This window comes from Phyllostomus hastatus, unplaced genomic scaffold, assembly GCF_019186645.2.
Source record: "Phyllostomus hastatus isolate PE091 unplaced genomic scaffold, TTU_PhHast_1.1 phas_contig_40, whole genome shotgun sequence".
NCBI lineage: Eukaryota > Metazoa > Chordata > Mammalia > Chiroptera > Phyllostomidae > Phyllostomus > Phyllostomus hastatus.
In genome coordinates, this window is record NW_025333872.1 from 74,130,035 (window position 1) to 74,155,246 (window position 25,212).

The 25,212-nt window shown below is 43.8% G+C and overlaps 1 protein-coding gene and 1 long non-coding RNA gene across 14 annotated transcripts in view; one reads left to right on the top strand and one right to left on the bottom strand.

Moving 5' to 3' along the window:
• The first annotated feature begins 8,646 nt into the window (after nucleotides 1-8,646).
• Nucleotides 8,647-18,303, top strand: LOC123821901. The gene is made up of 2 exons (XR_006786165.1): nucleotides 8,647-8,877; nucleotides 16,121-18,303. It is a non-coding gene; the product is annotated as an uncharacterized LOC123821901 (long non-coding RNA).
• A 3,637-nt stretch (nucleotides 18,304-21,940) lies between these two features.
• The window catches only part of EPB41L2 (erythrocyte membrane protein band 4.1 like 2), a 207,954-nt gene continuing 204,682 nt past the window's right edge, over nucleotides 21,941-25,212 (bottom strand). For all 13 annotated transcript variants that reach the window (XM_045843891.1, XM_045843889.1, XM_045843888.1 and 10 more), the window contains one exon: nucleotides 21,941-23,189. The gene's annotated coding sequence lies outside the window, so the exon portion shown is untranslated. The remainder of the gene's footprint in view (nucleotides 23,190-25,212) is intronic.

Genomic DNA, 25,212 nt, shown 5'->3' on the forward strand with positions numbered 1-25,212 from the left:
CCAAAAGAAGGAAGCAAAGTAGAGAAACTGTTCCAAAACTCTGCATAGGGCCACCTTGAGTCTTTTGCCAAATACAAATCTGTGTATGCAAGATGGAAACCCCTAGAAACTACACAGAATAACTTCCAAGGAAAGAAGAATTACCCACTCTTATGAGTTATTCAGCATTGTACTAGAGATTCTAGTCAGTTCAATAAGGTAAGAAAAAGAAATAACCAACATGCAAATTAGAAAGAAAAAAGCAAAATTCTCTTCATGTGCACATTATTTATGAAAACCCCTAAGACATTTACAAAAAAAAATCTTTTTCTTAAAACTTATATGCAAGTTTAGAAAGCTCTCCAGACACTGGGTCAACACACAAAAACTAATTTTATTTCTATCTACTAGCAACACACGATTGTAAATGAAAAATTTTTTAAATTCCATTTACAGCAGCATCAAAACCATGAAATACTTAGAAATAAATTAAATAATATATGTACTTATATTCTGAAACAAATGAGTACAAACTTGTACTCTGAAAACTACAAAAAATTACTAAAAGAACATTACAAATGCCTAAAGAAATGGAAATGTTGGCCACATTTATCCAATATTATTAAGGTATTTATCATCTTTACTTTGATCTGCAGATTCAATGCAATCCAAATCAAAATCCCATCAGGCCGTTTTAAAACCAAATCTGATTTTTATATTATTTGGAAAAGAAAGGGACTTGGAAGAGCTAAATAAGCCAAAGTTGGATGACTACACTTCCTGATTTCAAGACTTACTATAAAGCTACAGTAATAAAGAAAATGTGGTATTGGCAGGAGGATAGAAGTACCAATCAATGAAACATAATAGAAAATTCAGAAATAGCCCGACACATACATGGTCAATTGATTTTCAATAAAAATTGAAATGCCAATTTAATTCAACAGGGAAAGGAAACTCCTTTCAATAAATGTGTCAGAGTAGTGGGAAGGAACCTTGACCTTTAACTCAGGCAATAAAAATCATAACTCAAAATGGATCACAACCTAAGTGTAATATATGAAATTATTAAACTTCTAGGGGAAAAAAAGAGCAAATCTTCATGATCTTGGAGTAGGCAAAGATTTCTTCAATGAACACAAAAGGTGTGAACCATGAAAGAAAAAAAAAGTGGGACTTTATTAAAAATTTAAAACAGGCTCCCTGAAAGACATGATTAAGAAAATTAAAAGATAAACCACAGAATGGGAGAAATTATTTGCAATACAAATATCTGATAAAGGACTCAGAACTCTATAAGAAGCCAACCCAATTACAAAAATAGGCAAAAAATGAAACACTTTGCAAAAGTAGGTACATGAATGGCCAAGGAAAAAGTGCTCAATATCATTAGTCATCAGATGCGTTAATTATGCCAGTTTGTTCTGTATGCTTGGTGCTTTCGCATGTCAGGTGAAACCCTTGCTAACCCTTATGGCAGCCATCCCCTGACCTGTTCACCTTGCCACACCTGCATAATAATAAAACCTATATTTTAAAACACAGGGAAATTCAAACTAAATGCACAATGAAACACCACTACATACCCACTGACATGGGTAAAATTTCTAAAAGATGATAATACCAGGTGTTGGCAAGAATGCAGAACAACTGGAACATTCCTCATAAGTTGCTGGTGAGATTGTCAAACAGTGTAATCATTCTGAAAGGCTGTTTGATAGTTTTCTAAAAAGTTAAACATACATTTACCATGAAGCCCTGACAACTCTATACCTAAGTATTTACTCAAGAGAAATGAAAACATATGCATATACAAAGACTTGTACACAAATCTACTCATAATAGATAAAAACAAGAAATCAAATGTCTATCAACAGGTGACTAGATAAACAAATATGGCATATCTATTCAGAGTGGATATGCAGTGAAACACTATTCACTAACAAAGAGGAATTAATTACTGGAAAATGCAACAGCGTGGATGAATTATGCTAAGAAAAAATTCAGACACAAAAGCATACATATGGTAACATTTCATTTCTATGAAACTCTAGGAAAGCTCAATTTAATCTACATTGACAGAAAGAATACCAGAGGTTGCCAGGTGCTGGGGGTGGGAAAGGTTGGGGAGGGGTAAAAGACAACCTGGGGGGTATGCTGACAGTACCCTTGAAATAAAATACAATTTTATGTCAGTCTTATTTATTATTCCTTACTGATAATGAGGTAATATGTCTGATTATTCTGAAAATAGGATGAAAAGAAAAAAATTATACTTGGAAGCAATTACTGAGACCAGATGGTTTTAGGAATTAAGGCAATATAAACATTATTATTTCATATGTCTGTAAAGAGCCTTATCTCTGTGTACTTTGTATTATTATGTATCTATAAAAGTGTTAGTTTATAGCAGTAGCTGTACTTTACAATTCTTTTTTACATAGTTTAACTGTTAAAGCTGACATATAGGCTCTATTACATATCCATCCCAACTCTGAAATCAGGAGGCTTTCTCTCACCAGCTCCAACACAAAAAAACGTGAGCCTGTTCAGGAATCCACTGTCTGGAAGGCTATCTGCCCTGTTCCCCACGAGGAGGGCTGGAACTCTGAGCAGCTGGACGGATGCCCATGAAAAGAATGTCCCCCTCTCTGCTTCTTGGTCAGGGCAGTGGGGAAGATAAAATAAGACTGCCAGATGGCTACAGCTCATTACTGCCTGGCAGCGTTCAGGGTGAAATGAGAGTAAATTAATCAGCATTCAGGAGGAATGAATGGCAAGGGGCGATGTGCATTGATGCTATTTTAGCGCAAGTCAAATTAAACCTGCAGAACTGACAACATGCATTTATCTCCCTGTTGCCTCCAGCAGCCGTGCAAATGATCTCCTAGTTTCTTTATACAAACAGCTGTTATTTTCCTGTTACTACTTTGGCAAAAAGTTCTAGAAATGTCCTGGTGAAGAGGTTACCTCGAGTGATTAATACAGACTTGCACATTATACTGGCTTTGCTAATGAAAGAACTTAACCTATATTTTAGCAGTGAGTCTCTAAATGACCACTCATGGACAGAATGCAGCGTTCCTGCAAAGTAGTAGTCAGTTATCTGCAAACATTCAGGCTTAAATGAGCACCATAAATAAGTTTACTCTTCAGATGTTGTAAAAATCACAAGTTTGTTTTTTCTTCCCCGGAAGGGAAATGGAAATCAAAGTGTGGTTATTTTAAAAGAGAAGTTTGATATATATTTCCAGGGTCAGCTATAAGTCTGTATAATGGTGTTACATTGAATTATCTCCCCCGTAACATACATTAAGGAATAATATTATGTTGCAATAGAAGGTTGACTCCCACCTTAAAAAAGTGAAATCCTTTGATGATATCTGTTTTACGTTCCATTCCTGCTTAGTGTCAGCTCATCCCCGACCTGCTGCATAGTCTGTGGTATCACCTTCACCCCACCCTTTAACACTGAACGTGGGCATCTGGTGGGTGCCCTCTGGGGTGGGGGGCCTCATTAAATTAGAACTGCCTCCCAAGGCCCCCAAAGAGCCAGAGAGGCTGGTAAGAGAAGAGTCAGTATCTGCCAGAAATTATGGCGAGAAGCAGAAATTGGAGGATTTAGAAACCACAGAATGGTCTGCAAGCCCCTCTGGGACTCTTCTCAGGCTCCATTCTTCTTTAAAGTTCCTACTCTTACTCAGCAACAGACCCAGGTTTTGTAGGTCTGAAACTCATACATGTGGGTGGGCAGGGGAGGCCCCATTTCAGAGAGAAGAATACAAAATTGCAAACACAAAATCCTGAAGCAAAGTGAATATTTGGATAGACTGAGAAAATTATTAACAAATTTAAACGCTAACAAACTAATTCTTTTACATTCTGGAGCTTCTGTCAATCCTTCTGTTTTTAATTTTGGCCTCCACTGGGAAATTTCTGTCTCATCATCTTTGAATTTGTGTATAATCAATAACTCTGAAAACACAAAACTAATTTGAAATTAAGACATTCCAAAAGGAATGAAATGCATTTTTGAAATGCCATTATATTACATCGCACCAAACAACCACTCAGTGAAGTTTCTCTTGTCTACTTTTACCGCAGTGCTCTCCGCACCCACCTCACCACTCCCAAGCAGCGTGCAATCAAGGCGGTGGGCGTGGGTATCACAGACCGTGCTCTGGGCACATTTCCCTGGCCTGTTGCCAGTGTGGTCAAGTTCCTAGATCAATATGTCTCCAAGCTGTGCTTTCACATTTTCGTTTCACTTTCCCCTTTTCTCGGTATGCTCTAGCTACAACAGATCTCTTTACGTATCTTCCGTAACGCCAAAAAAATATTCCCATTTCAGGAATTTAGTCCTTTCTGCTCCCTCTGCCTAGAACTCTGTTCCTCGAAATGAGCACAGGGCTCCTCTTTCACTTCACTGAAGTCTCCGCGCAGAAAAATCACATGTAGCAATGGTCTAAATGGTGTCTGGAATTCATATGTTGAGTCTCTAACCCCCAATGTGACTGACTATGTTTGAGATGGGGCCTGTAAAATGGTAATTATGATTAAGGATAAAAGAGGTCATAGGGTGGCACCCTAACCCCATACAGTTGGTATTCTCACAGGGGGAGGAAGAGATACCAGGAGTGTCTTCTCACAGACAGGAGGCCGTGTGAGGGCCAGCAAGATGATGCCATCCACAAGCCAACGAGAGGTGTCTCAATAGAAACCAACACTCCCAGCACCTTCGTCTGGGATTTCCGGCCTCCAGAACCGTGAGGACATGTATTTCTGTTGTTTCAGCGCCCTGGTTTGCAGTGTTTTGTCATGGCAGCCCTAACAGGCCTACACCCTCCCTGACCACCACACCTAAAACTAGCATTTTCTGTTGTGCTCTTCATTGTTCTGCAGAGCAGTTGTCACGACTGAACACTGAACGAGTATATCTCTACATGGCGGAGAGGCGGTGAGTCTAGCATAGCGGAAGAGGGTTTGGGCTCCATGTTCACACCCTGGATCTGCTACGATGTGAGTATGAAAGTGCCACAAAATTTTTCTTATAAAATGGTGTTGGTAGAAATGGTGCTTACTTCAAAGGCGTCGACATGAGCCTGGAGTGAGACAGAACCTGTGAAGTGCTTAGACTACTACCTGGCACAATACAGGTGTTCCGTGTTATCTACTATTGCACATCACCTGTCTGCTCCCCTGGGTATGCAAGTTGCATAAAGCCGGGGACTTGGTCTTCTTATCCGTGGATATGCTCATAGCCCACAAACCGGGGCCTCCAGAGCACGTGTTAAGCCCTCAGTATTTCTTACCCACAGATAGGAATAAATGAAAGCTGGTGGACCTTTTCTCAAAGTTTACAAAGAATTTACATTTTTTATCATCACTTCCATGATCATATTCTTCATTGATGAGCACCTTATAAACCACCACGACCACACGATTTCAGAGTCCCCATTTCTGTACTGACTGTGGTACCGGTGCCAAGTGATGCCACTGTAATGGACGTGCACTAGTGAGCCCAGCTCGGCGGGACGGTTAACGGGAGGCAGAAGAAGATGGGCTTTCCCACTCAACAGGCTCCCACTAGAGTAAGTCAGTACCACGCTGGCATTGTGAGCGGTGCTGCATTTCAGCAAAACACTAACAGCCTCATGAGGTCAATGCACTTTATTTGAAATCTGTCGGTTTCGTTTGCCTTTAATTTCTTATACTGGCTTTATTGCTGCATGTGCTTTGATAAGACAGGTATCAGTCGATGGCACTTTGGCACTTTTCCACTGACAGACTGATGGACTTGCACTGTTCTGTGTCATGTCATTAGAATGAGTCACACTTTATGGCCCAGTCAGATGAATGCGGAATCCAAACCAGAGGCCCGATGGGTTCGGTGGCATCGAAACCTCCAATAGGTCATAACTATCTAAGGAAGGCTTTTGCCCAGCTGTCACTAAGAATATTCAATAGGTGTTCTAAGAGTACGACTTGAGGAATTTGACTCCCAAATATTAAAATCCGCAATCACTTGTGCCTTAAATCATTATGCAAATCAACAAAGGAAGCATTCATTATTAAGGAAATCAACAGGGGAGTTTAATCCCCAATGCAATATGTCTATTTTCATGGATGTATATTTTCCAGGGATATTAATGATAATTCCCACACAGGGTAGAGAGCCAGGCAAAGAAGTTGCTGTCATTGTGGTAGCAATTTACAGATTCTCTATGGAACCCCACCCCAAAATTCAGTAAATCAAATGTATTACCAGCGCATTCTAACGCCCATCTTTCTGTACTTTCTGTGCCTACAGAGCAGAACCCCCAGCACCCAGTTTGGATTGGGATAAGGGCCTTTATAGATAAAAGTTCTTGAGCCCTGGAGGATAATAAATTCTGACATTTAATCCTTTAGAAGTTCCCAGCAATGTAACCTTTTTCATAAAGAAAAACTTTAATACCAGTATCATTGGTGACATCTACTTATCTCTGTATAATTAATTATTCACCAAGGACTGTTCATGTCATCTCTGCAGACTGCCTGGCCCCTTCTTCCCCTTCCCTCTGCCACCCCCTTCCTCGACTCTGTATCTTGCTATCATGTTGAGATGGCCTATTCTGATCTCTTTTCTCTTCAGTCCATTTTCTTAAGCGCTAACTAAGTGCTCATGAACCAGGTCAGATCGTGCACTTCCATGATCAAAGACCATTGACTAGTCTTCCTTGTCCAAACAGTGGAGACCTTAGTAGAGCACTCACAGGGCATTCACAAGTCTATACGCTTCAATGCTACCCCACTTTCCACCTCTGAAGACACTCTCTGGCCTGAACCCCAACTCACTTAGTCACTCTCAGTTCTTCCCTGTCCCCCCAAAACCACGTCCAGCCCTACTGTCACACATCAGTTTAAGGAGGGCATCCCTCAGCTCCTCATGCTCGGGCTCAGCTCACATCCTATTTCTCATGACTTCAGCCCAGTTTTGTAACTGGAATTAATTAGTCTCTACTCAGGGCTCCCATTGCATTCATTGCTGTCAGTCTGGGAGCTCACACTACTACTGTCATGTATGTATTTGCTGGTTCCCCTCACTTACCTTTGTCTAGGCATTCGATGCAGGCTTGCTGAATGGAATAAAACAGACAGAAGTTCTGAACATGACAGTCAGTCTAACAGCTGCCTGACAACTCCCTGCTAATGTCACCTGGTCATGGAAGTTTCTTGTAGATTGACACTTTACTAATTAGCATCCTGCTCAAGCTGAAAAAGCCCCTGAGAGGCCCCTCATTGGAGGGCACATGGGAGGGGTAGCAGCAGCACCACTCCGGGATTTGCAGAGTGGGAGAAGGGAAGCCAAGAAAGTGCAAATGCCTAATCTCAGTTACTCTAAGTGCCTTCCTCAAATTAAGATGTCTCTTTCCTGAGAGGAAGCTGTTTACTAGCTTCTGCTCAGAAATGCCAGCCAAGCATTTCCAAGACCCTCCCCATCCTTATTATTTTATAATTAGGGGACCCACTTCACAGCTGAGACTGAGACTGCATGGCCACGCAAAATCCTTCCTGAAAGGACTCAGGAGGCACTGCCAGCAGCAAGTTCATGTATGAATGTCGGCCACTCACCAAAGCCGCTACCCAGTGCGGGGAGGAGAGGGGACTAGACCATAAGAAGAGGCATGAACCCAAGAAGGTAGCTGCCAATTCCCCTCCCCCCACAAATGGTACAATGTGATAGCCATTCTGGCCATTGGTTTTAGCTTAATAGAGTAGCATCTTTGAAAATGTTTTGCTGAAGCAGTCAGGGGCAATGTAACTTACTCAACAAGTTAACATCGTATATTACCTGTTCTTTTCCCAGAAACTTTATAGTTACCACACAGCCCACATCACTACCAGTTAGGGCCCACCTTCTACTGCAGATGGTGGGCCACAGGGATGTGTAAGCAGAAGGGAGCTGAGAATACAACTCCCAATGCAGGAGGCAAACCCTCGTGCATCGAGGGGAGGAGGGGCCACGTTACCATCTGTCCTGTCATCATCAGTTGTGGCCATTGTCTCTGTGCCTGTCTCCTCTCAGAGCACAGGACCACGACTTCCTCTCCTTTGCACACCCAGCATCTAGTCAAGAGGCTGTGTTCTAGCAGAATTGCACGTCTGTTGAATAAATGAATACACGAGTGCACCACTCAGAAAGACATTCAGAGCAACACACACTAAGAAGAGCTTTCACATATGGAAAAAATATTGTTTTTCTTTACTTGAGATTAGTTGTATCAACGAATATGAAGGAAAATTCACTTTCTCTAGACAAAGAAAGTTTCACTCACAGGTGTATTAACATGGCTACTAAGTCATTTTAATTCCAAAACTTAAAAAATGCAGGAAAAGTTCTTCCTACTTCAGGGAATATATGAATACATATATAGAAAACGATGAGGTTTGCTTGAAGTCAGGTACTTTTCACTCCAGATAAACTGAATACAAAGAAATCTAGGCTTCCTGGTGTCATCTCCAAACTTGCCAGGTAAACACTCCTCTCTGGAGTGAAGTGGGAGAATCACCTTTGAATTCCTCGACCCTGTGCAGCTGAGTCACAGAGTAACCTGCCAGCAATCCTCTCAGAATCCACGGGGCTGTTTAAATAGAGCAAAGTCCATGAAAAGTTCCACTGTGATGGACTGAGCAAAGGCCAGGTTCCCAGAAGAAAACAGGAGCGGAGTGAGCAGCCCTCATCCCCAGTGCGCACCTCACGGTCCGGGTGCACTGTGGGGCTGGCGATGAGCCCTGCACTGTCGTCTGCATTCCTGAGGGAGCTCCCGGGCTGGTTCCTGCTCTCCGGGGTCTTCCTGCCTGTGGCTTTGCTGCTGCTCCTCCTCATTGCCTACTTCAGGATCAAACTGATGGAGGGTAAGTGTGAAGCCGCACAAGGCAGGGGTTGGCCGTCCTTTCCCATGGCACAATTTTGCAACAAGCCTACGAGAGGACAGTGCTTTCTGGGAGGCCTGGAGCAACACATCTCTTTGATTTGTAGGTTCTTAAGAAAAGCTCTCTCAAGATAACGTCATTGGTGAATGGGGCAAAGTTTAATCCTTTCTGGGTGCGGATCACGGCCAGCCTCTTAAGGCCTCCTGGGGCAGGGGCAGGGGTCCTTACTGCCAATCAGCAGTTTCGGTGTGTGATTTGCTTGTCTCTGTCTCTCAGGGCAATAGACTCGCAAACATTAAAACGTTTTTCATGGTCTGCTTTCTCTCCGTGAGATGTGTGTGTGTGCCTGTGAGTGTGTGCACACACTTCTTTCTCAGCCACTGAACTTCTACTAATGAAACGTACCAAACACTGCGGCGTTTGGCAACATGCCAAGCCCTAATACACATCTGATGCTTGGTGTGAACCTTCCATGAGGCTGTAGATTTATGGTGGGTTGGGGGGGAACCCAAAACCAATCAACCAGACAAACAAAAATAAACCTCGGGAAACTTACAGTGATTTAGACGTGGGCAGTTGGGTCCTAAATTGAGACCATTTATTCTGCTGTAAAATTGAAACTAATAAAACAGGACTGTAACTTGAGAGACTGTCTGTTAACAGTGTGCCCAGCAAAACATGGATTAACCTTAGACATTAATAGTACCTTAGCAAGATCAACGAAAACAGTAATATTTCTTAAGTTAGATGGTATCATATTAAGGTACTAAATAAAACAAGTTTAAAAACCCTTTCTCTCCCACAAACACTTAGCAAGTCCAAGCAATGCCTTCATGGATAGTATTATATAAACAGATGTTCAGAATTTTTAATGTGATCACATATGCTCTAAAATCGAATAGAAATACAAATGGGGATATTCATTTTTATGAGATTTAGAACATACAAAATCCTAGAGGACAGAGAGTACATTGTGGAATCATTACATTTTCGATCATCATGTGCTCAAATATCCCCCCGACTTTCATTTTTTGTGTCTCATTTTTATGAACAGCTCTTATTGAGTGCTACCCAGCCGTGGTCCGCCTTGCTCCACAGCATTTGCGTGATAAATCGTTTTCTTTATTAAGTCCGTTTATCCTCCACTGCCCCAAGACCAGTTTGCTGGATGTCCTGCCACTCGGCCATTCATTACCACTGAGCCCTGGAAAAGAGCCTCTGAAAAAGGAAAATTAAAAATCCCCAACTTCCTAATAACAAGGCCCCTCAGAGTTTTCCGAGTAGGTTTAATTCCTAGCCACTGCAAACGTTTCCATTTTGAAGGTCTTTTAAAGCTGTTAAGATGGTCATTGTTAGTCACAAGCACGCCAGGCTCCCACTGCTGTGTGAGCACCCTGTGGAGCAGTGATAGGGCGCTAACATCACAGTCAGGGACTTGCATAGCTCATGTCACTTCCAAGTGTCATCTCTAGCTGCCTCTTCGGTGAGATAAAATTTTAGTATCTCAAAAATGTACCAAGCAGTAAATGAGGTGAACAATAGGCCAAGAGAACCTCTTGAGTCCCAGTCTCTTACTGGTCTCTACTTATGAGTTATCATAGGTCAGATCATTCAGCGGGACATCTGGTTTTAGGATAAACTGCAAAAAAAGGGTGAATCTTGGTTTTATAGCTTTATCCCTGTGTAACATTCAGGGGAAATCATCTACAGTGTGTAAAATTTAAATGGGTCTATAGGGTTGTACTCTTTGAGATAATTCTGAGGTGTAAGCATATCAACCACATTCCTTCAGAATGCCCTGGAAAAGTCAGCTTGCCCTTGAGAGTGTGCCCAGCATCCCAGCGGCTGACGCCGGAGAAAACGCAGGCAGGGTGCTGCTCCCAGGCCCAGGCCCAGGCCCAGAGCTGCCCGGCGTGTACATCCCCATGATCACTGTGTAGTGACACCCTTCCGCCTTCAACATCAACACCCCCTTGCCGTGTAAGTTGTCTAGAATCAGGTCTCAGACAAAAAGAACCACCTTCAGCTGGCAGCGCAATCCAATTGGGACTGCTTCTGAAGCACGTGTGTGAAGGAAGTGGAGGGCCCACAGACCTGTTCTCTCTTCGCATTCCCTTCACTTCTCTCTATTCTAAATTCTTACAGGTGACTGAGCCTTTCTGGACTTCTAGACTTGCTGAATTACAGGTCTGTCCTATCCCTCTCAAAGCCTCCATTTTTTGCAATAATGCATCTAACCCAAGGGACAGCAAGAAGGTCAGCCTCCCAGGATGAGGGCAAACGCTCTCTGGGTGGGACTGTTTCACCAACTGTGAGGCCGGCCCCAAATCTGCATTATACTTCTGGATAGGAAGAGTTCTCCATTCAATCAACAAATGTTTAAGAACCTATTGCACCATAAGCCAGGGATTGTTTTAGATACCGGGATAGATTTTTTCCTATGGGCATGCAGAACTGAATGAAAGAAAACAAACTCAGTTCTGGAAAACCATGAAAAGCATCTGGCAAAGTCATTAGACACTGAAGGAGAGATGCTGCAATCTGCATGCTCCTGGCTCTGGCCTCGTCAGATGTCCGGTCAAAGGGCTGTGAGAACGACCTGCCCTTTCTCCGTAAGTCTTGTCTCAAAGTTAGAGCTGCACACTCCCACCAGAGGTCAGATCTTCTAAACAGCTAAGGGACACCCCCCACAATGTAATGAGCCCCCATGTTCTGTGGTTCTTCTCCACTGGCTCTCACTGAAGTGTGCCTGGCCTTCCAGGCTCCAGGTAAGGAGTACAGAGGAGTGAGTGCGGATGTGACAGGAGCTCACAACAATCTGCATCAGCTACTTACTGTACTGGGGCCCCCTTGGAAGTTTACTGCTGGAAAGAACACTGATGACTCTTAGCACTCTGTCACTAGTGGCCTACACATGAACCACCTGGAGGCTCCTGAGACAGGACCGCCCGGCTGACTGGACCGCCCAGTCTTCCTTGCTGTCAGTGTTCAGCCTGTTGAGACTGGTTCCCAAGCATGGTGGGGTGGAAAGATTGGAGTCCTGGGCATTCTCCCTTACAGTTACCTGGCCAGGGGGGCAGTGGAGGGGCAGGCTGCACTATGTTACTGTCTGAGGAATTTACTATTCAAACACCCTTTGCTTATATTCCGCCTGCTACCCCGTCCCAAGTGGGAACTGGGCAAACTTTTTTGCAGTGATTCTTGATTAAGTTTTACAGCATTAGCAAATGACCTTGGACTCCGCATGTTTTCACTTTTACGTAGATCTAGTCCCTTTAATTCCAAATTCTCCTGTCTTTTTAAAATAAAACCTCTAAAACCATACAGCTTTTAAAAATACAGTTCTTTCTGCCGTCACTTTCCTGAGGGAATGTAGTAATACCCTCTCTCCAGTTTGAGGACAAATGAGATCGCTTGGCCCCAAATAAAATATCACCAGTGTGTGTCTCTATTTAGCAGCTCCCACTTAAAAACTGTAAACAGATGGTCTAATGTCACATCATTAATCTTCCAACCAGGATTATGGCAAGTGTAATCATTCCTGTTTTGTTCCTGTAAAGAAAGGGACATTGACAGATTCACTGGTGTGTTCACAGGACCCCAGAGTCCTGCATTCTGAAACAGAGACTCGGTCTGCCTGGCCCCAGCCCATCAGACAGGAGAGGCATTTTAAGATGTGATGGAAAGCATGTGGAGGTATTGTAATTACTCAACATTAATCCCTACACTGCCAGCCTTTGGAGGTAATGGTGCACGTAAATTTAATTAGTATGTAGAGAACATCAATTTTCTCAAAAAGGAAGAAAATTATCTAACATCCTGTACTATTCAATCTGTCGATGGCCTTGAGGAGTAGCTCCTGAGGTGGAGGTCTGAGCCTTGAACTTCCTGTTGCCAAACCCTTCCTCGACCAGGCCATGGGCACTCCATGTCTCGCAGGGCGGAACTTTGGATCACCTTACCTCCCCACATCCTGAAATTCCTGAACCTCTATTTTAAGTGTCACTCTTTGCCCCCCAAAATACTGTACTTCTGAGCAAAAACAAATTGCTCTAGAAAATAACCGACATGGCCAAAGCTATTCTTATTTTTTTAAGAAGCGTGTATTAAATGCCTGAAAGCTTTTGTATGGCATTAGGTCCAAAATAAGGTCAGGTAAGTAATCAGGTTCTGGCCTTCTGCAGCTGCCGTTCTCAGACAGACAACTCAAGCACTGAAAATGTGCAGTGTGGCCAGACCTCCCTCCCTGAATTTCATATATATATATATACACTTAGTAGTCAGCAATCACAGAAGTATTGGGGAAAATCAGAATAATTAAGGGTTGGCAGAGTGCAATTGTTAACAGCTCAGACTACGAAGTCAAACCAAATGGGGTTTGCATTCTAGATCTCTAGCAGTGTCCACTCAACCTCGAGGTTGATGTTTCTTCATCTGTAAAATAGGGATAGCAACAGGGTATAACTACAGGGTTGCTGTGGGGGAGATGTGAGGCGACACATATGAGGTTCTTCACAGTGCCTGCTGTGAACAATTTTCAGCCATTATTACCCCTGCTGGTTTATCAGTTCCAAGAAGGAAGTGTATGTGCCGTGATAATTGTCATTAAAATTATCTTGCAATAATTAAGCAAATTTCCCAAGATCACTCACCTAGAAAATGGTAGAGTCAGGATTTGAACCCTGGCTAGCTGGCTCCAGAGCTGGCCCTCTCAGCCAATGCACTACCCTTAGAGTATTGAACATGGAGTAGGTGTTCCATAGATGTCTGTCGAATGAACGAATCCTTTTGACCCGGACCAATAGACTCACCACCAATATGAAAGACAACTGGGGGTGGGGGGCAGGGAGAAGAACTTACAGATACAGACAACAGTGTAGTAATTGTGGGGGAGGAGAGGAGGGGTAAAGGTCGAAGAGGCATAGAGGGGATAAATGGTGATGGAAAATACATAAATAAATAAATGTATTTATTTATATAGCTAGGAGAATTTGAAACAAGGTAGCAATTTTACAAAGGCTTTAAGAGGATTGATCAATCCCTTTCTGTAACAAGAGTAGTTATAATTACTGATGGTAGTGATTCTTCCATATAATGACAAAGCCTGGGTCAAGAAGATCACATTTTCCCCCCGAAGGAAAAAATTAGTTACTCATAGAGTTTTCCACAGTAACAAACAGGGGCTCACCTGCCTACCCTCACCCATCTAACCTCTCTCCGCATCCACTGTAGATGCACGGAAATAAAATCGTAGCCAAATTGCAAGCGCTCTCAGGTGGATCAATTTTCCTCTTGCTTTCTGCACTGTGCCGAGCACACACTATTTACCAGAGAGAGAATTCACGGTCGGTTGATGAGCTGCCTCCTGGTCTCCTCATTTTGTTCTCTGCTCTCCGGGTTCCCTCCTTTCAGTCTCAGTGTTCAGCTCGGCCATTTTCAGCTCTGCAGTTTGCATCCTAGTTCCTCATTCAAAGCACTGGTCATGCAGCTTAGCTTTTAAAATTAAAAGAAATTACTCATATTCCAATGAGCTTATATAATCTAAGGCAGGGGTGTCAAACTCATTTTCACAAGCGGCCACATCAGCCTCGCGGTTGCCTTCAAAGGCCTGAATATAACTTTAGGGCTGTGTAAATGTAACTACTCCTTAACAGTGAAGCGGGAGCTCGGCGCTGCTGCCAGGTAGAAACAAGGTGCCAGGCCAGATAAAACAAGGTGGAGGGCCGGATTTGGCCTTGTGTTTGCCACCTGTGACCTAAGCCATGGGCCATCTCAAGCAACACCTCTGGATCAGCAATACTCTAGGTGGAAGGTGGAATACTCTAGGTGGAATACTCAGTGTAACTGAGCAGTTGACGGTGTGAGCCGTGGAGTCAGACTGTCTGGGATCCAATCCTGAATCTGCCCGTTTCTGTGATCCTGAGCAAACGGCTTCCCCTTGATTTCTCTCTGCCTCAGTTTGGTCATCTGTAAGGTGTTACAATGGTGACCACGACAAAATGTCATTGCAAGAATTAAATAAGGAATGCAAGGGCCTTCACACAGAGTCTGGCACATAATAACTGCTCAACAAATATTAGCTATTAGACCCCGAGGCTCACGTAGCCCAGAGCCTGTCACCATTGATGCATCGGTACCTTCTCCAGACAACGATGACACGCAGTGGAGGCCTCGAAGAACCCGTGTCCTGGGGCGCCTGGCATGTACAGTGCCTGGCAGGGACAAATTGCTTGGATTTGACATGGGAGCCAAAAGGAACATTTTCAGGTTCAATTGTATAAATGTGTGTTAGTTTCCATGAGACTGCAAGTTCCTGCTCTCTGGCTTGAATAACTTGTGAGTTATAATTCTGAAAATAAACCTTTCCAGAATAAAAAAGCAGGTTTACTTGTGGGGTTTTTGTTGTTTGTTTTGATATATTAGATCTCAAGGGATGCCTGTTGGGATCTCAAGAAACAGCTCAGAGCTAAAGATCAAATCTGCTATTGCCGAGAGGTAACGGTTCAAGCTGCGGAACAGAGAATGCGGGAAGATGGACACAGTAAAAGCACAGGGAGAAGAATGGCTGGGAGGTGGGGGGAGGCGCATGTCACATGTTACAGAAGAAGAAAACTGGGGACTGGAATGTGCCACTAGATTTAGTATAATTAGAATATAATTGGTAAGTTTTTAAGATTTTAGTGAGAATAGCTTTCACTGAAGTTACATTTTAAGCAGTTAAGTAGTGTGTTAATGGAAAAAATTTGAAACTGTCAGTTTTCAGTAAAAGATGCCAAAAGATAAGGGAAGAGTAAATTTGACACATCTAAGGACTGCAGAGGCCCAGACACATCTGGGCCGAGGGGAGCAGCAGGGACAGAAAACCGATCTTCCTCATTTCCATATCCCAAGCGCCTGGCCCAGAGACCTGCTTAATAAATGCTTACTGAATATGAGGATCTTAATAAATTTAACCCACACTTACTCTACTACATATAAAACATACTTAGCATGTAACAACTTTTTATTACCATGGTTATTTGTCCACTCTACCTGGGACCATTCTTTATAAAGTTTACATGTTCTTGGAAATGGTTGAGGAGGCCAGCAGAGTTCCTGCACTAGGACTTGCTCAGAAGACCTGGACTTCTGTAACCTGCTGGGGCCACCAGTGTAGAAGTGCTGGACAGTAACCACTGTGACACTCAGCTGTTTCCAAAGTACTAACTGATGTTCTTCCTTTCAGTCAAAGAAGAACTGTCCCAGATTCCTGATCACCGACACAACAGCAAGGCTGGCTCTTCCCTGTACCAGCGTAAGAAACGAACGTGACCCTTGGGGACCGATCAATGGATAGAGTGCACTGAACTTCTGCTCAGAGAGTAGTGGTCAACCGCTTAGCCTGCACTGGTTCATAAATAAGAGCCACAGCAAGATGCTTGTTATGAACCATATCGAAAAGTGGCAACTATTGTCCAAGACTTCTTTGAGACTCAGCTCAAATAGCAGTTCTTCAGAGAGCCCCAAGATTGTAAGATTTTCTTGGATGTGTTTTATGGATTGGACACATTGTAACTTTCTAACTTTTATAGACTATGCCCACTCTGAAGGGCATATTTTAAAAATAAAATCCCTAAACATCAACATCACCTAATCCTGTGGAAGCCCACATTATTTTAGAAGTAAAGAAGCTGGTAGAAATCAATCACACTGCAGAAGGCAAATGGCCCGAGCATTTCCTGTGAGAGGATTTGACACCTCCTCCTCCTGCACTTCAACAGCTCTTGACACTTTCATAAGCATCATCCTGGCCCTGCGTTTGCTTCTCTCCTTCTCCCAGTTGCTTTCACAACCACGTTACCAAATCACTGAACGAGTGCCGTCTCTGGACACTGGGTATGGCGCACCCACGCATGAGGCTTTCAGCACGACTTGACTTGGAAATTCTGGCAATTTGGTGTTGGCAAAAGGAGAGCAGAATGTTCACCTAACTCATGAGAGAATAATTCAAGACTTTGCCTTTAAAGCCAAAACATCAGGGAGCCAAAACATTCCTAAATGAGGAAGGAATTCAACATTTCGCTGGCAGAATTCTCTCAGTGAGAGCCCCAAACAGCCAACATAGAAATCTTAAATATTTCATTCAAAGTGGTAGTTAAAATAGTGATTACTATTTTCCTAGTTAACATGAACACAAGATGCTTAACATGTCCTAAGTGTCAGTCTGTTTATATTCCAATATTTGTATATGAACCTAACAGTCTATTAGAGTGATGAACTTTATGAAACATAACGAATTTGTTCACCTGTAAGAATGCACCAATTTCCATAGTGACATACAATCATACAAAAGATCGTATGGATAATAAAAAAAGCAGGAATCCACCACCAAGGCTGGATATTTTCTGCTTCTTCCCCCTACCCTCAAATTCTTCATATGCATCCAGGGAGCTATTGGTTTCTCTTTGCACTTCTTGAAAAAAATACAAAACTCACCCTCTGACTGAAGACCCTCAGTTCTGTGTTTTTGTGCATTTGATCACAATGAAAATGTGTGCTGGGGCTTTCAGACTGGGGTAATTTAGAACAGCAGTGTTCATGCCATATGGAAGAACAGTATTCTTTCAGTTCTGGGAGGGATCTCTTTTTAGCCTCTGGTGGAAATCAGCTTGTGTAAAAATGCTCTTTGGAACAGAAGGCGTGAATGGATGCATCGTATTTCCAGCTGCCAGCCAAATCCGTGGTTCGGCCACCAGCGTTTGTTCACCTTTTGGAGATGAGCACTTCAGAAGCCTGACTTTTGGCTTCAGTGGATGCCATTCCACCATCTCAGCCTTTCCAGCCACGGTGGAAATACATGGGATCTAAACATCCATGTTATCGGTGATAAGCATAACCAGCTAGCTTAAAGTAAGACCTATCTCTTTTGTTGCTGTTGAATGGAACGAGAGCAGGGAATTTCCAGTGAAATCCTGAATAGAGCTGGACTGTTTTTCTATGTAGACAGGAACAGAAATATGTTAGTTGTCCCATGGAGCGACCAAGTCCAAGGGTTTTGCTATAATCTGCTTGCAGGCACTGCTACTCAATCTGACAGCGCTTCAGAGCACGGCCATACGGCCGCACGGCCATGCCTTCCTTCTTTGGTGCCCATGGTCCAGTCAATGAAGAACGCGGTCCGGCTTGGACTGCTTCAGATCTTCATCGCGGCTGCCACCTCGACCAGGCCAACAGTCTTCCTACTTTGTCTTACATCACCCTTAACCAGGGATCAAATGCCCCCACAAGCCTGAATGGCCTTTCATTTCCTAGTCTTACTTCCCAAAGTTCCTAACCTTATTTCTAATGTCCTTGAACCTGAACAAATACCCTGTGGCTTCCCCAATGTGAGACTTTCAATAAAACACCTTACGTTTTGTTATGTTGTCATTTAGTCCATGAAAATTTACTGAAGAATTTTTTGAAACAGAGCTAACCTAAAGTTGCAAATATCATCTTCCCATCTCCCCCGTTAACAGCGTTGGTAATTTGGAAATTTGATCCCAGGAGACTGCACATCCACGACCTCTCCTTCACATCCTGATCCTGCACAAGCAGATAAAAGGGAAGGTGAGGAAGGGCACACATTATGTTCCCTGAAGTATTATATGTAACCCTTTAAAAAAAATTAAAATGGGCCCTGGCTAGTGTGGCTCAGCAAAGCAAGGGGTCACTGGTTCGATTCCCCATCAGGGCACATGCCTGGGTTGTGGGCCAGGTCCCCAGTAGGGGGCACAGAAGAGACAAACACACATTGATGTTTCTCTCCCTCTCTTTCTCCCTCCTTTCCCCTCTAGAAAAATAAAATCTTTAAAAAATAAAAATAAAGACTTAGAATTAATCTAACCAGGGAACAGCCTCTATTAGTTTCTAGATAGCATTTAGGAGCAACTGGAAAATTGAGGACAGATAAACACTTCTGTACACCAAGAACTTTTTCTTGAAATTTTGAGTTCTTTGGCAAAACTGTGTCTCAGAAATCACAGTTCAATTTTCTGGTTTGTTTTCAAAGCAAAATGCCCTTGCGATCCTTGCTTTCTGACTCCACAGTTAGTGTGGTACTCAGAAGAGGCCTCTGAGGGTATCAGGGTTTGCACAACAGCATTCACGCAGGCAAATGAGTGATGGAAAGTAAACAAGAAACGTGTATCCAAGACATCTTAATCACCCCCAGATGGGGAATTTTAAAATACTTTCTACTTTTTATACATTGCAAATCCACATTCCAGACCCAGATTATGAGCAGAGGTTCTTAACCTTTAATTAAGTAATAAATACTTTTGAGAATTTGCTGAAAGCCAGGAATCATCTTTTACCTCTAGGAAAAATGCATATAATCATGATTTTGGAACTATTAGGGAAAAGCTTAGCCCCTTGAAATCCATTCAGGAGTCTCTGGTTAGGAAGTCTGCAGCCAGAGTCTTAAGAAAAGGTTTGGTTCTTAACACCAGCCTCCTTAGCTGCATCCACCCGACAATGCAGGGCTCAGCGAGGTCAGTATACTCACCTCCAAAGCCAAAACCTCCCTAACAGGCTTCCCCAGTAACCCCCTAACAGGACAGAAAGAATTCTATTATGGAAAGGCCTCAGAAGAACAGCTCAGACTGGTGGTTATCTCCTGTGAATTTGCCCTTGGTGGATTAACTCATGCACAGTATTATTACTCATAATGATTACCATTTTCTTGGCATTTTTGTGGCAAGAGCTCCACTAGGCATTTTATACGTTTTTATTTCATCTGAGCACCAGAATACCCCAACACTGGAATGTGTCAGTACCCTTACTTTATAGATGCTTAAGTGCCTTCATTCAAGTTCCTTGGCTGTTCCTTGGAGTAGGGAATTCAAATACCCATCTGTAGAATTCTGAAGCAAGCGTATTTGAAGCAAATATTTTGTATAACTCGAAGCTTCTATGAATCTAATCTGGAATCATAAATACACAGGATCATTATTTTTAAACCTGTGGCCAAGGGTCAGGAGTTTGACCCCTCGGATTGGCCAGCTGGTCATGTTCTCTGCTGGGGCCAGCTCTCCACCATGACCTAATCCCGGCAGATGTCTGACACGTGCAGGCCAGGGTCCGTGCTGACTTCTGAACAAACTGTTGGGGGTACGTTCCCTGCTTTCAGTGTCTCGGCAGGGACGGCCTCACGTCCCAATCTCTCATGTGCGTGAGACCTGGTGGGAACCGAGCAGAGCGCTGTGCAATGCAGAACGCATGCTCTCACTGGGAGGGCCTGGAGGGCAGACTTGTTTAAAATCATGGGGCTGTGTGGCATTTTTAGCCTTTGTGATGGAATATTTTAACAAAATAATGTAACAAATCCCCATTTACATCACTCAGCCTCTAACTCATGGATAATCTTGTTTCATCTGAACTATGACTCCCTTCCTTCCTTCATGTCATTTTGAATTCTCAACTCTATAATATTCTCAGAAATCACATCATGTTATCCATTGAGAAGGGATATACTTGATGAAGTCCATGCTGGGCAGTAGTTGTGGCTAGTCTGCCTCATTGCCAGAGTTCTGGCGGTAATTACTCCATGAATGTGGTCTGTGCAGCAAGCAATGCGACAGTGTACGTCATAAACAAAAAGAGAAGCTATTTGAGACAGTCAAATACCCAAGATAAACCAACTCCATGCATTTTTTTAAAAAACCTTATTTTTTACCGTCGTGACTGTGGAAAATGCATCGCTCCGTTTGCTGCGTTCCACACAGGACTGCCGTGAGAATCATGTAAAACAACACGCACTTATACAAACCCCATGCAACTAAAGGGGATCATTGAGCATCACCTCCGAACTGTGCTGCTTCTGACGTATGATACACAACTAGCACCTGACGTCTCACCTCAGTGAACTTGTTGACACCTACTTTCTCATTCTATCATTTGGGGTTCTGAAAGCTCAGTTTATAAAGATTATAACATCCTATTATAGAAATAGTTTGTTAGAAATACAATATATCAAATAAGCCAACTTCGCTGCTTTAATAACAGGTGACATCATCAACACTGTCCCCCACAGGTGTTCCTGATGTCACTGGGACCCCCGTCCTTGCTGTCTGAGCTGAATCAGGCTGAGCCCCAGGTGAACACGGCATCTCCTCATCCACTGGCGCTGCTGTGGACACACCTCCTATCACTGCAACTGTCTTTAGGGGCATGGAAGGATACTGTTCTCAAAAATCTCTGGCAAGATCAACCTCGGCTTTAAAAATGAATGTTATATACATAAGCTTTCTGATGAAAAATATACAGAATCACATTTGGTTCCATAATATTTCTAAGTCCTGGCTTGCTGAAATAGGCTTCTTCAGAGAGGAAGAGCTGATTGTGTAACCGTTCTAGAGACAGTGAGAAAGACCTTTCACAGGGGAGAGAGAATCCAGTGGAAACAGATCCCAGAGGTGGCAGTCATGCACATTATATCTAACACCTACTTTAAATGACATGGGACAGGAATTCTACAGAACATTTTAAATGGAATATTCTCATTGGTCATTTGCTGTGTAATGCTTTTAATGTTTAAAGGAAAATTCAGCACTTAATCTGGTGGGTCTCGGCAAAAGCTCCACCATGCGCCATCCCAATTAGCCAGACGCAGCCCTCGGCACAGCCCCTTCTGCCTGACACCTCAAGGCCCCATGGAAAGCAGACAAAACGTGAAACAGAAGCAGGCTTCCAGTGATACAGGTAAATATTTCCCAAATCAAAACAAACAAAAAAAATACACCAAACACACACACACAAGCAAAATTATCCCTTGGAGGATTTATAAAAGCTGTGGGCGATTATGAAACAAAGCTAGAGGAGTCTGCCATTCCAAACATCAGATTTACAAACTTTCAACGCTGCCCTGGCTGTTTGAAATCAGCAATGTTCAGGGCAGCATCAAATTATCAAAGATCTGAGTGACAGATTTCAAGAAGGCTACATCCCACAAAATAACAGGACTTCTGACTGAAAATATCACTTGAATTTATCTTTTTAAACCTTTATAAAAAGAGAAATGACAAGGTTAGAGAATAAACCAACTTTATTTTATAACAGTATTACAGAAAGCAAAATATCATTTAATACAACTTGAAGCTGCTATACTCTAATCTGGCGTCATAACTATACATAGGGTCAAACGCAAAGGACACAATGTTCAATACCGTTAATACGCCCCATCAGGTCTCTGGTGTCAGCTTTAACTGGTCTCGCTTTCTTTTCAGCGTCAGAACACTGCCATGGCCCCCTCCCCCTCCCCTCCCCAGCGCGGATCGTCAAACTCTCTGAAAGACACAGACCTGCTCGGTGACGAAAGGTCAGTTTTACATGTAGACAAGGAGGTTTAATACAAAGCAAGTGCTCTACCCAAATGTTCCAACGGTGGACAGTATTGAAATACGGATGTGTTAAGGAAGAAAGCACTAAGGTTTGAAGCTGCCTGAATATTTTAGCAGGAGGGAAGACGTCGCCTTCTCTGTCCCCCCTCCCGGTCCTGGAATGCCGCCGAAGAGCTCGCGTCTGGAAGCGCTGGCTGGCCCTGGGGGGCGCGGGGTCTGAACACAGTGCGCGGTCAGTGGGCTTCCTCCTAATTCTCCAGTCAGGAGCGTCTCCGACCTTCTACGGACAGTAAAAAGTCGCAGGACTGGAAAGTCAAAAAGGGTGCAATATAAAAAATATTCCCTATGAATTTCTCAAACATTAGAAAATTTCCGAGATGTAAGAAATGCTTTGAATCCGTATTAATATTTTCTCATACAGTATATTTGCTGCAATCTGAAAACTCTGTCAATATTTACGGGAGTTCAGCGGGAACTCAACGGGGAGAGCCTGGAAGAAGGAAAGCCGCTGCCTACATTAGTCACAGAGTTTCCTTTCCGCACAACAGCACCTGTTCGAGCGAACGGCACCTCGCCAGCGGGGGCCGGCTTTGTTCACTGTCACTGCATCAAAACTGAGTCATAAAAAGCAGGTAGTTGTACACAAAGTAAACAGGAGACAAAACAAAACTCTCTAATTAAAAAAGAAGAAGAAGAAAAGAACCAAGCCATATTTAGAAGTGGTTATAAAACAAAATAATATATTAAAACGCGAGGGAACGGTGTAGACCAGAGCTGTTACGGGAAGGTTTGGTGTTGGCATTTTAATTCTTCAGGCTTCTGGTCGTCGTTACCGGTCGTAGTGTAAATTCGCTGGAGTAGTGGTGTGGCATTAAGATTCGAAATGGTCAACACTCTTCAGGTTCACAAAGTTGGATGTTGTTGGATAATGACTTTCTACGAGGAAAAAAAAGAGACAAGGCTTACTTAAATATTCCAAAGTCAGAGACTTGAAAGAAAAGTGTAAGTAACGTGCATTAAACTCCAAAACAAGCAATGGTTACTGACTAGTTCTATAGAACTGAAAAAATAATGTGTTCACCTGAAAACGCACACAAGACCCAGTTCCACCCTTGAGACAGAGCACGTCTTGAGAACTGACAAGCACGCCAGAAACAACCGGCGAGTAAGAAGAAACCAAAAGAGAGTAAATGATAAAGACAGAGGTTCGTTCACATAGTAAAAAAAGAAAAAAGAGAAACCAAATAGGATTTAAAAGTAGAGTCAAGGTGTTACAGGGTGCAGCCAAGAGGGGGGACCCCAAATGGGCACTTGAAATGGGGTCCAGAACTCAAGCTGTCCAGGAGATTTTAAGATGTCTTCACCCCTTCCCCCACAGGTGTGAGTTGGGGGAAGGGACACACGGAGCAAGAACATGCAGGGCAGCTTTGCAGCTAATCCATGGCATGGTCATTTAACATACCTATAGCCTTTGGCTGGTCACTTAGATATGCTAAATAGCTATGGCCGAGCTCTGGGCCAGGGGGATGGAAAGGGACCCCCCCCTCAGAGACATAACTGGGGGGCAGGTTCCCCCGAGTTACAGCACCTGCATGGGAGTTTGGAGATGATTGGCTCCATGACAAGGGGCCACACCTGCCCAGACTCATGATGGCAGCCCAGTAAAGCTGGAAGGATATGAATCCTGGCATGTGTAGCCAATTGTAGGAGGAGTCGGAAATGGGGCTGCAGAGGAAGACTGGCGCGGGGATTTAAACCCAGATGCAGCAGCCATTGGAGGAAGAATCACATGGTTGGGGCAGTGAGGGGGAGAACCATGCGTCTTTAGCAGAGTGGGGATTCCCGCAGCCCTGCGAGAGAGAATCACCACGCGGCTTTAGCAGAGAACCACCACTCAGCTTTGGCAGAGTGGTGACACCGCCCTCCCCCCACCCCCGCCGCCTCGCAGCCATTGAGGAGGGAGAACCACATGGTTTTGGCTGACTGGGGACTCCCGTGGCCCTGGGGGAGAGAGGACCACGTGGCTGGAGCAGTGCAGAGAGGATCACGTGCCTTTGCCAGAGTGGGGACCCCCGCAGCTTTAGAAGGGGGAACCACCACCCGGCTTTAGCAGAGATCCCAGCAACACAGCTGATGGTGCTGGGAACCGAGGGAGGCCTACCAGCCAAGCACAGATTACTGAGAAGAACGGGGGGCTGCCTGAGCCTTGGACTTCTATTTCTTTAACTGAGATACGGTACCCCAGACTGGACAAAGGGGGAAGGAAGGGCTGTATGTGTTTGTGGGTGTCTTAAGGGACTTTGGGATTTTGATGAAGACATTAGGTCACTACTTGAAGTTTGTATAGCATTAAATACACATTTCCTTTCCTTTTCACAAATCGTTGGCATTGAGAGACGTCTTTCTGATAGGTGGCGGACATAATGGACCTGGGGTTTTCTTTCAGGTAACAGTATATCGTCCCAGGCCCCCCTTGTTTCTTCTGTAACAAAGGGAGGAAGAGAAACAAAGTCAGTGCTGACCTCCCTGACACGAACAGCAAGGGCATGCAGGTGCACAGCAGAGGAGGAGGAAAGAGACCTGGAGGGGGCAGCATGTGGCGCGAGGATGGGCACACAGAGGCGTGGGCGGGACGAACGGCCAGGACAGGACAGTGAAGAAACGGATGCTACTGAAGCAAAGTAGTGGTACGCTAAGTAGCCAAAGGTAAGGTAAAAATATGAGGTACATTGTTTAATGTCAGACTGAGAAGTATGATGTTGGCCTAATGGACAAAGAATGAATTCAGAAAGAACATTAAGTAAAAAGACCAAATGTCGATCTACCGCTACTCCAGAGTAGCGGGTGAGAGGCGGCGCCGACAGGTCAGAGGGCTGGGGGGTGGCAAGTTCACGTGGGGCATGACCAGCCCGGGAAAGGAGGAGGCTGGGGCTGACTCTCCTCTGGTTCTGAGGAAGCT